Source organism: Podarcis liolepis (assembly GCF_965112155.1).
Source record: "Podarcis liolepis genome assembly, chromosome: 10".
Taxonomy (NCBI): domain Eukaryota; kingdom Metazoa; phylum Chordata; class Lepidosauria; order Squamata; family Lacertidae; genus Podarcis; species Podarcis liolepis.
Genome location: NC_139562.1, coordinates 11227329 through 11238948, shown reverse-complemented (window position 1 = coordinate 11238948; position 11620 = coordinate 11227329). Strand labels below are relative to the sequence as shown.

At 46.9% G+C, this 11620-nt stretch overlaps 1 long non-coding RNA gene across 2 annotated transcripts; it reads right to left on the bottom strand.

Moving 5' to 3' along the window:
* Nucleotides 1-696: 696 nt before the first annotated feature.
* LOC310687075 lies at nucleotides 697-10515 on the bottom strand. 2 transcript variants are annotated; one of them, XR_014516193.1, is made up of 3 exons: nucleotides 10451-10515; nucleotides 9087-9150; nucleotides 697-925 (listed from the first exon to the last, which is right to left on the bottom strand). It is a non-coding gene; the product is annotated as an uncharacterized lncRNA (long non-coding RNA). The 2 variants fall into 2 exon arrangements; XR_014516194.1 differs by lacking the exon at nucleotides 697-925 and adding an exon at nucleotides 3029-3087.
* Between the last annotated feature and the right edge of the window lie 1105 nt (nucleotides 10516-11620).

Below are 11620 nucleotides of genomic sequence, written 5' to 3'. Positions count from 1 at the left end.
CTACCAATAGCCCTGCCAGTGAAAGTACATATGCAACTTGCTACGTTGTTTTAACTATAAACGAGTTAAGGATTAGTTCATCCATCTTCAGTGGGTGACACTATCAAATAGAAATGAAGTAATTTCTGTTCAAACTGATATACTGCTGAATCTCAGACCCTCCAAGTGTCTCTATTATCCAGGGAAATTCCCAGATACACAGAAGCCACCCAATTCTCCCACTTTCCCTTAGGACGTCCCTATTTTCATTAGAGAAATGTTGGAGGGTATGGAGTTATGCAACCCTTGAGCCAAGGAGATAAGTAACTATACAACCTTTAGAAGGCATTTTAAGGCAGCCCTGCATAGGGATTTTTTTTTAAAAAAAGTTTTATTGTGTTTTTATATATGTTGGAAGCTGCCCAGAGTGGCTGGGGCAGCCCAGTCAGGTGGGTGGGGTATAAATAATAAAATTGTTGCTGTGTGTCATCATCTTCATCACCATTAACAGGACGTCCCTATTTTCCTTGGAGAAATGTTGAAGGGTATGCAATCCTAGCTGCCATTTGTACTGTAGAGCCAGGTCAACTCAACGCCCTCTGGACGGACTACAATTCCCATGAGCCTTTGCCTGTCCCTTCTGCATGCAATGCATGTGCTCTCCCACTGAGCCCTGCTCCTTTGGTGCAACAGAGCACAGAAACAGGCTGTCAGACCTTTTGATATCGGTAGGATTAACTTCATTTATTCCACTGTAAGTGGCTTATGGATCAGGCTGCAAGCACTTGAGTGCAAGGTCTCTGATTTATGGCAGTGTGTTTGTGAGAGAGGAGGGGGACACACACTGAAATGTTCACCAGCAGGGCTCTGTTCATTTCTTTGCTTTGTGATATATGTTCTGTGGTCTTGCTTTGCTGGATGCAGCTCAACAGCTGCCTCTTCTTGCCTGGGGATACGGTAACAAAAGAGATGGAGTGGTTTTGTAAGGGGAAATGAACCTCATTGGTGCTATACACTGTAAATGATCATTAAAGCATGGTGTGTTATGACACTACAATACTAAGTTAGTTGATAGACTTCGCATCAGACTCACACACTCACCCCACCCATGCAAGTCCAGACTATGCAGGAAGTGGAGGCCCACAGAGAGCTGAGCATCCAGGCCCCCCCCCTTGCAATTGTGGCTCCACACTTCTGCTTCCTGATAAGCCACTCCACAAACATGGGGGACCGACTACCTAGTATGTCCTGTGGTCAAAAGCAGCCTCTGGCACATAGGAGGAGGAAATATCTCAAGTCAATGCCCCATTAGACAAGGGGCGGGCAGTCTTTTCAACATTTTGTTCTGCCACACCCACACAGCCTTGATTTTGTGACTGTTGCCCGCTGCTGTTAAGAGCGGTGGACTTGTAATCTGGTGAACCAGGTTTGATTCCCTGCTCCTCCACATGCAGCTGCTTCATGACCTTGGGCTAGTCACACTTCTTTGAAGTCCCTCAGCCCCACTCACCTCACAGAGTGTTTGTTGTGGGAGAGGAAGGGAAAGGAGAGTGTTAGCCGCTTTAAAACTCCTTTGGGTAGTGATTAAAAAATCCAAACTACTACTACTACTACTACTACTACTACTACTACTACTACTACTCTTCTTCTTCTTCTTCTTCTTCTTCTTCTTCTTCTTCTCCTCCTCCTCCTCCTCCTCCTCCTCCTCCTCCTCCTCCTCCTCCTGCCCTCCTCAATGAAGAAGGTCAACGTTTGGTCAGCTATAATGGCCCCAACATTGCAGAAAAGGTGTCGCAACTCTGGCCCACGTGGCAACTGGTGGGTTCCCCTTCTTTCGGGGGAAGAATGGGACAGCTCTCTGCCTTCTAAATACCTTTTAAATTTCCCACAATGCCCCCAAATGATTCTATGTTGGGTCATTGTGGCAAATTAAAAGGAAAACTGTGTTCAGTCATCTGGCAATGACTGGAGTGCAGAGCAAGAGTGTGTGTAAAATAGTGGCCTTTTCAGGACCACCAAACCCAGTTCCCTGCTCTGCCCTGAAAAAAACCAGGATGAGGAAGAGATACTGCCTGTGCCTGAACAGTCTGAGGATAAAGCCCTCCTAGCCTTCCTCAGATTTCGAGGCTAAGCCCCTAGTAGCATCCCCTTCTCCTCTGCCTCACAGAGTCAGTGTTACATAATGGTTAGCGTGTTAAGACTAGGACCAGGGAAACCAGGGTTCAGGTCTTTGCTTGGCTGTAGAGCTCACAGGGTGAACATGGACCAGTACCTCCTTCTCTCAGCCTAACCCTCCTCACAGGGTTCTTGCAAAGATACAATGGAGAGGGGGAGAAGCAGGCACAAAACACCTCCAGCACCTTGGAGGAAAGGTGGGACAGATATGAAATATAATTAATTAATTAATTAGAAGCCAGGCTTGTAGAATGAGACAAGGGTCCTTCACAGCTTTTCCAAGGAAATGGGCCAGGTTGCTAAACACGCTGTTCAGAGAGCTGAAGTTCTTTGCTGAGTCAACATCTCATTCATTCGCTGCAATAGGGGAACAACTACAACCAGCAGATCTCACTGAGAACTCTCCATGGTCCTGAAACAGCCTGTTCAAATCTAGATTTTTCTTGTGAAGTGAACCTGACTTGACCCACTGTGGTCTCCCCACCTCCCCCTTGCCCCTTGTGGAGGCCATGGGTATATCTTTATATTTTACTTTTTAAAATTAAAGGATGCTTTTAGTTCTCAGAAGTCATCCCCTTGCTGGGTTTTTAAAGTGCTGTTTACTGATTTTTTTATGCGCTTGTGTGGGTTGTATCCTGCTTCTTATTCATACTGTGCTGGTATTCCTTGCATAGATTGATTGTTTTGTAAACTAGGTGGCAGGCAAATGCCTAAACAGATAAATAAAACTGGAATAAAACTTACTGGAAGAAACTTTACCTGATGTGACTTTTCCTGAGTAAGACTATGAACCATGCCTGGCTTATATACCCTCCTCTGATACCTGACTATGAACCATGCCTGGCTTATATACCCTCCTCCTTATATACCCTCCACCTGAGACTTCTGCATTGAAGGCATTGCTGCTCTTCCCTTTTCAAGCACCTCCTGGTTCTAGGAGATAGAGGGGCAGGGGAAGGTGGGAATTCTACTGACCCATCTCTTCCCTGAACTGTCCCTTCTTCCTCTGCTTCATCCTGCATGCCTTCTTCTGCCTCGGACTGCCCTGACTCTCCCTCCTCCTCTGGCTCCTGCCTTGCAGGTGGTGTGACCCCCCCCCAAACCCCACTGGTCCCCTCTGCTGGGTCCTTCCCCAGGCCCCCTGCCTCTGCCACACACATTGCAAGTCCCTGACACTCTGATCTCCCACACAGGCTGAGAGACATGAACAGTGGGTCAATGATGCCAAGATGGGTAATAATAATAATACCCCAGGGCAGGTTACAATGGTTTAAAATACCACTTAAAAACTGTTTAAAACAACTTGCACTCACAAAAATATAAAGGTAAAGGTAAAGGTAAAGGTAAAGGGACCATTAGGTCCAGTCGTGGCAGACTCTGGGGTTGCGGCGCTCATCTCGCTTTATTGGCTGAGGGAGCCGGCGTACAGGTTCCGGGTCATGTGGCCAGCATGACCAAGCCACTTCTGGCGAACCAGAGCAGCGCACGGAAACGCCGTTTACCTTCCTGCCAGAGCGGTACCTATTTATCTACTTGCACTTTGACGTGCTTTTGAACTGCTAGGTTGGCAGGAGCAGGGATCGAGCAACGGGAGCTCATCCCGTCGCGGGGATTCGAACCGCCGACCTTCTGATCGGCAAGTCCTAGGCTCTGTGGTTTAACCCACAGCGCCACCTGCACCCCTCACAAAAATATGGTGGGTCCTAAAACTATACATCTCATGCATCAAAGACAAGGGGATGGAAGTGTTATAAAGAAGTAAAGAGGCTTGAACTCTGGCCCCCTGCTTGACCCTGGGTGGAAGCAGACACTTTCTCTAAGGAGTCCACTGGCAGAAAATGCACTCTGCAATTTCTCAAGGGGCTTTCTTTCACTTATTCTTACGTCATACATTCTATGGTATAAGGATTGCCTCTGAAACTATGTGCTTGGGTTGAACACTGGCACAAATTAACCCCTGGGTATAGGGGCTTTTGCCTCTCATTCCATGGAACTGCCCCACTCCTCCCCTACACTTTCTAAATCTGTTCTATGGCTTTCCTCAACCATCTTGAGCAGATGTTCCTTGCACAAACAGAACAAGGGCATTGGCTACCACCATGAGGATGTAAAGAGAGGGACATTTCCCCCTGTCTCTAGCTTGTGTCAACAGAATTTGGGATCATCTACTCAAACTGATTGGCAGTTGATTGAGAGCAAACAAAAGCATTGTTTGATGCATAGATGTCAGGGACTGGTTGGGCACAGAGGAATGGTGGAAGGTACCAGCTGGGGAACCCCTAAGGAAAGAAAGCTCAGAGTCAAGGGATTGGTGGTGGGACAATGATGAGTTGGGAGTGGGATGGGATAAGACTGGGAGGAGGAGGAGGTGTCAGAACATAGGTAACAGGGCTTAGTGTGCAGGGAGAGTCTGTGACAGGGAGAAGTCCAGATTCAGAGGCAGAAGCTGAAGCAGGAAAGGAGAGAGGCCAAGAGGCAGGGATTAGTCCAACTGGTGAAGAAGCTTGGGTTTCTTCCCCTCCTGCTGCAATAAGCTCCCCTCCCCATTAGTCACTGGAACTCTCTTCCACAAGATGTGTTGAAGGCTAAGAAAATGATTAGATAAAAAAGGTAAAGGAACCCCTGACAGTTAAGTCCAGTCATGAATGACTCTGGGGTTGCGGCGCTCATCTCGCTTTACTGGCCGAGGGAGCCGGTGTTTGTCTGCAGACAGTTTTTCTGAGTCATGTGGCCAGCGTGACTAAGCCGTTTCCAGCAAAACCAGAGCAGCACATGGAAACGCCGTATACCTTCCTGCCACAGCAGTACCTATTTCTCTACTTCCACTGGTGTGCTTTCGAACTGCTAGGTTGGCAGGAGCTGGGACCGAGCAATGGGAGCTCACCCTGTCATGGGGATTCGAACCACCAACCTTGTGATTGGCAAGCCCAAGAGACTCAGTGGTTTAGACCACAGCACTACCCAAGTCCCATTAGATAAATCATCATCAAAATTTCTATACTGCCCTTCATCTGAAGATCACAGGGTGGTTTGCAATGCATTGTGGGTCTATCAGTGACTATTAGCTGTGATGTTCTAAGGTGGTTTACCTCCAGAGAGCACTTATTATGGAACAACGGTTGGAGAGGACTATTTCCTTCACACCTTCTCTGTGGGAAGCAGGATGCTGGACACGGTAATCCTTGGAGCAATATTGTTATACGGCTAATCTGATTTGAATCAGGTCTGACCCACCAGTCTGTGCTAATCTCTGCTCCACACTCTGCCTGTCTCACTGTGCCTTTCTGGGAACGAATGCACAACTTTGCACAATGGCATACCGATTACAATTAAACCACTCAATAAATTCCAGGGCTTTTATACCTTTGCAAACCCAATAAAGGTTTTGTGCGAGTTCAAAGCATTCCCCATGCCCCTGTCTTGTACTAAGGGAGAGAGGGGAAATTAATGGCACACAGCAGCATAATGGTATCAGAAGCAGCAATGACAGGACATGAATTATTTTAATGCTTTAGCAGCGGAGTTACTGATACTTCACAATTCATGAACACATTTTTCTATTACTACCGTGTCATGCTTTTATTGACTGGTATAAAAACACCATTTGTATATCTCTTTTCTTCTTCACCCTGCTGTGTTTCTATTTTACTGGAAATGTCCTGTAACAGGTATAACATCAGCTCAGATTACCAAGAAATCTATAAAATAGTTTCCTGCTACTGCATTTGGTACGGATTGAAAGAACACATTATGATCCCACTGAGCTCACTGATAAAAAAAGAGAAAACCCACACACGTATACACAAACTGTTATTCTCGGGCAAACATGACTTATCCTCACCTGATCAAAATTCTAGATGTATCCACTTCATTACTAAATGATGAAAGTGGTTCGTTTTTGTGCTGATATGTGGCACAGATGTATTATTAAAAACGCGCTCTGGATGCCTGTGTCCCATATTTAGGTTGTCAGCTTTTTGCACTGCACAGGGTGGAGAGAATCTTTTGATGCAGCCGTTACAGAGACATTGAGCAGTTTGATGTAAATATCTTATGGAGATCCTGGAACTGCAACCCCAAACAAGAAAGAGAGAGCTAACCTGAAAAGTATGGGTGCCGAATGGTTTTTGCCACTCACTGCTGCAATTTGGCCAGGGTGGCGGTGGTAGATGTACTGAAATCTAGACCTGGACTCTGTGCTCTCCACCTAACCTGGGGTCTCTTGCTCAGTGGTGGAGCCTGTATTTTGCATGCAGAAGCTTTTGTGTTCAGTCTCTAGGGTCCCCAGTTAAAGAAAAAAAAATCACATATCAAGCATTGGGCATTACCTTTGGCTGAGAGTCTGTGGGCAATCAGAGTAGGCAATATTGACTTAAATGTACTAATCAAATGAGAGCTATTTTCTCCAAAATACAGTGGTACCTCGCAAGACGAATGTCTCGCAAGACGAAAAACGCGCAAGACGAAAGAGTTTTCCGTTTTTTGAGTCGTTCCGCAAGACGAATTTCCCTATGGGCTTGCTTCGCAAGACGAAACGTCTTGCGAGTTCTTGCGAGTTTGTTTCCTTTTTCTTAAAGCCGCTAAGCCGCTAAGCCGTTAATAGCCGCTAAGCCGCTAATAGCCGCTAAGCCGCTAATAGCCGTGCTTCGCAAGACGAAAAAACCGCAAGACGAAGAGACTCGCGGAACGGATTAATTTCGTCTTGCGAGGCACCACTGAAGCAGCATAGAAAGCTTCCTTATATTGAATCAGGCCAATGGTTCATCTACACAAACCGGCAGCCGTTCTTCAGAGTTTCAGGCAGGACTCTCTTCCAGCCCTATCTGCAGATGCTGGGATTGAACCTCAGACCCTCTGCATGCAAGGAGATGCTCCACCGACTAGTTTCACCCATTCCCTGGGAAACACAAGTGAGGGAGAGAAGTCCATTAGGACTTATTCATCCAACATCTCCTGCTCCTCTGCTCCACCATTCACAACATTTTACTACTGGATTACCAAGGAGGTTTGGAACATTAGTGAGAAGAGTCAACATATCATCACAAGAGCTCTGTTGGATCTGGACAAAGGCCCACCTAGACCAGCACTCTGTTCTCACAGTGGCCAACGAGATGCCTATGAGAAGTTTGACTGCAACATACATGTGGTTCTCACCAACTGGTATACAGAGGCACACTGCCTCTGTGCCTCTGACAGTGGAGAGAGAACTCAGGCTTCTTGGCCAGTTGCCACTGATAGCCTCATCCACCAAGAATTTGTCTAATCCTTTTTACAAAGCCATCCAAGCTAGTGGCCTATTGAGGAAGTCAACCCCATTATTTGACTATGCACCCAGTGAATAATTCATTTTATTTGCAAGTCCAGAATCATAGGATTGTAGAGTTGGAAGGCACCACAAAGGTCATTTAGCTCAACTCTCTGCAATGCAGGATGGAGCCCAAAACCCTGAGATTAAGAGTTTCATGCTTTACCAACTGTTATCCCTTCTTCTTCTTCTTCTTCTTCTTCTTCTTCTTCTTCTTCTTCTTCTTCTTCTTCTTCTTCTTCTTCTTCTTCTTCTTCTTTTGCCAGTCTGAAACTGTGAAGGCCCTTTGTGAAGGGCATTTTTGGTCTCCTTGTGCGAGTGCTTCAATATGTTATCCCAGACTTTTCCAATGTGGTGCCCGGGCTGGAACCAGATTCAGGTCAGCAAGCAAGAAGCAGAGTTTGTCAGAGAAGTGAACTCTTCATTCAAACAAATGGCACGCCACTCAGCCACACTTCCCAGGAAGTCTTGTCCTTACAGAGCAGTTCCAGGACTGATGGTACCCGCCTTCAACCCCCTCTAAGCTTTCTCCACTGCCAGATGTTTCCCAAGCAGTCTCCAGCTGCGACAGGACAGCTCTAATCTCTGTTCTGCTTGACACATCACTCTGCATGTCCTTGGAGATAAGGGGAGAGGGGAATTGGTTACAGTAGGAGAGGCAGGCTCCCTGTATTCTTCAGAAGCCTCTTGCCCCACCTCCTCTGCTTCAGCCTCTGAGTTGGAACTGCTCCCTATCACAGGCTCTCCCTGTTCACCAAATCCTGTTGCCCTTTAAGCATCTAACAATTCCTCCAATTCTTCTCCCTCTGACATCTCCTCTGCGTCCCACCAACAAACCCCTGGCTCTGAGCCGTCCTCCTCTAGGGTTTACCTTGGGAGTTCCCTGGCTGGTGCCTCCCACCACACCTCTTCATCCTGCCAGTCCCTGACATCTGGTGCCCACCCCCATATTGTTGACCCAGCCAGCTGGTCAGAGGCAATGGGTTGGGAGTCTCCATCACCTGAAGGGCACCAGTTTGGGAAAGGCTGTCTTATCCTCTAATTTCCTTTCCCCGCACTGAACCACCTTCCATTACCAGTTTGTCAGGATAGCGTTTGTTTGCAAATTTTGTCCGCTAGAGCACTGGATAGGCTTTTTAGACCCCTTTGGAAATTCCAGCCCTTTTGCTGCCTCTTCAAGAGATTATGCAGAAAGCAAACATTGATAAGCTCGTGTAACAGACCTCAAAGAGAACTCTCTATTCCCGGGCTCATCTTTACCAAGTAAATCCTTAATCGACTTAATTTATCATCCACCAAGATCTATTATGTTTAAGATTTGATTTTATAGACAGCAGTTAACAGGCATAATTTATTGTGCTCTTCGGTACTCTATGAAGGCTTCAGCTTAATACTCAGAGCTAAACCTCCATCTGATAGAAAGAGATGGCAATACAATCTCATTCATTTTTACCCCCTATCTGATTTGCAGGATAACGTGTCCAATGATTGGTTTTAGGGGAATCTTGTTCACGGAGCAAGTGGGGAATATTGCATGAGAACTCTTATGGCTTTCAGTTGGCTGCATGCACAACCAATGGCAGCCTGGATCTCTAATTCCAATACTGTGTATTTGGGTCTCTGGTACCAGTTATGTTGATGTTGTTTTCCATTTCTGTGATAAAGGTATTGCAGACTGAAAATCTATAACCCTGAAAGAAAAATCCCCTGTTTTACTTAGGTCCTGTCACTCTCAACGTAATATTCTGGCCATTAATCATATTCTTACTATGTCTGGGTTCCTCTTTGGAAATCTGTATAAGCTCCAATGCATGCACAGAACTTCAGTCCTGCACTTCTATAGATGCATTTGTTGATACTCACTGATGAATGTGGAGAAGACTTTAGGGTTGGGGCAAAGTCCTGTGAGTATGCTGGAGCACCCTCCAAGGCATGGTTGCACCAGGAGACATTTCTGGTTGTCACTGTAACAGACATTGCATATGCTTCAGTGCCTGATGCTTTTAACACAACTCAAAACAGTTTACATTAGGGTGGTACAAGCTTTCCTATTATTCTGTCCATGGTCCCCACGAGAATAATTGGACTGCAAATTGGATCCATTACAGAGCAGGAGGCTTTGACTGAATAAGGGAACTTCAGGTGCCAGACCACAATAGCTGCTACACTTCCCTCCTCTGTTTGCCTGTCTGTGGGGTTGGCGCAGTGCATTTGTGTCTCCCCTCTACATGCCAGTGTGCATTTGTGTATTGATGAAGTGCTACAGAAAAGCAATCTTGATGTGGTCATACACCTGAAGATCCTTATTGGACTAGAGTTTTACCAGTGTGTGTTTGCACTTGTGTTCATTGATCAAACGCTGGAGGGAGCGGGGGAAAGAATTTAAGAACTGCTCCATTTTATGCACAGAAGAGCACATGTGCAAGATGAACCCGGATGCAGTGTAGCAGGGGTCCCCCAAGGTTGATCCGGGGGGGGTGTGTGCCAGTGATTTATGGGGTTTTGTGCCACCCATGGAGCAGGAGCCGGGGCTGGAGGGAGGGGAAGAGTCCATGGTGCAGGAGGTGCAGGCTGTGTCAAAAGTGGAGGAAGAGACTGTTCCTGAGAGGGGTGGCCGGTAGAATTCCCTCCATCCCCATCACCACTGTCTCCAAGGACCAGGAGGCACTTGAAGAGGCAGGTACATCTGCAACTTTCATGGAGGATAAGTCTCAGGTTTCTTGTGCACACCTCATCAAACCAGGGTACATAAGTGTGGATGGAGGCATGGTCACACTCTGTGTGTTTGGTGCACATTAGAAGCTACTGTGCCACATGCTTTGCCAATAAAGAATTAAACTATCAGACACTTGTCCTCCTTGGGCTGGGTGTGCTCAGGACATAGGCTTGTATTTCCCAAATTTGTCTAGGCCTCTTTTAAAGCCATCCAAGTTGGTGGCCATCACTGCCCCCTGTGGGTGGGAGTGAGTTCTGCAGTTTAACTAGGCTCACTGTGTGAAGAAGAGCTTTCATTCATCTGTCCTGAGTCCTCCAGCATTCAGTTTCATTGAATGTCCACAGCTTCTAGTGTCACAAGAGAATTTAGAATTTAGATCCCGCCCATCTGGGTGGGCTTCCCCAGCCACTCTGGGAGGCTTCCAACAAAGTATTAAAATACAGTGATCTGTTAAACATTAAAAGCTTCCCTAAACAGGGCTGCCTTCAGATGTCTTCTAAAAGTCTGGTAGTTGTTCTTCTCTTTGACATCTGGTGGGAGGGCATTCCACAGGGCGGGTGCCACTACTGAGAAGGCCCTCTGCCTGGTTCCCTGTAACTTGGCTTCTCGCAGCGAGGGAACCGCCAGAAGGCCCTCGGCGCTGGACCTCAGTGTCCAGGCAGAACAATGGGGGTGGAAACGTTCCTTCAGGTATACTGGACCAAGGCCGTTTAGGGCTTTAAAGGTCAGCACCAACACTTTGAATTGTGCTCGGAAACGTACTGGGAGCCAATGTAGGTCTTTCAAGACCGGTGTTTTGTGGTCTCGGCGGCTGCTCCCAGTCACCAGTCTAGCTGCCGCATCCTCTAGTATCACAAGAGGGGGAGAAAACCTTTCCTCTATCCACTTTCTGCATAACTGTATAAACTTCAGGTCCCCTCCTACTTTCTGCAACATTCCCTCATACTGGTATCACACCATCCCTCCATTCTTCACACAATGAATATCAGACTATGGAATTTGCTTCCATGACGGCCAGAAGCTTAGATGTTTTCAAAAAGGGGTTGGGCGTGGAGGGTAAGGCTGTTGAGGCTTACGAGTCATGACCACTGGAATCAGAAGCAGATTGACCCTCATGGAGAACAGTGGGAGAGCCCTACTGCCTTCAAGCCATGCTTGAGGGCTTCCCAGGGGCCTCTGGTTGGTCCTGCTGAGAAACGGGATGCTGGGTTAGACTGGCCTTTGATCTAATCTATCAGGGCTGCTCTTATGTTCTTAGAAGCTGAAAGAACTGAAAGCTGCAACAAGCTGTGCATGCTCCAGTTTCAGATTTCCAGAAAATAATGGACTGGAGGAGCAATAAAGAGATGAAATAGGGGGAGCCCTCTTATCCGAACTGAGGAGCATTCAGCCCTGACAGCTCTCCCTCCCTCCCATTGTCTGTAGTGGTATATCCCAGGCTCTGA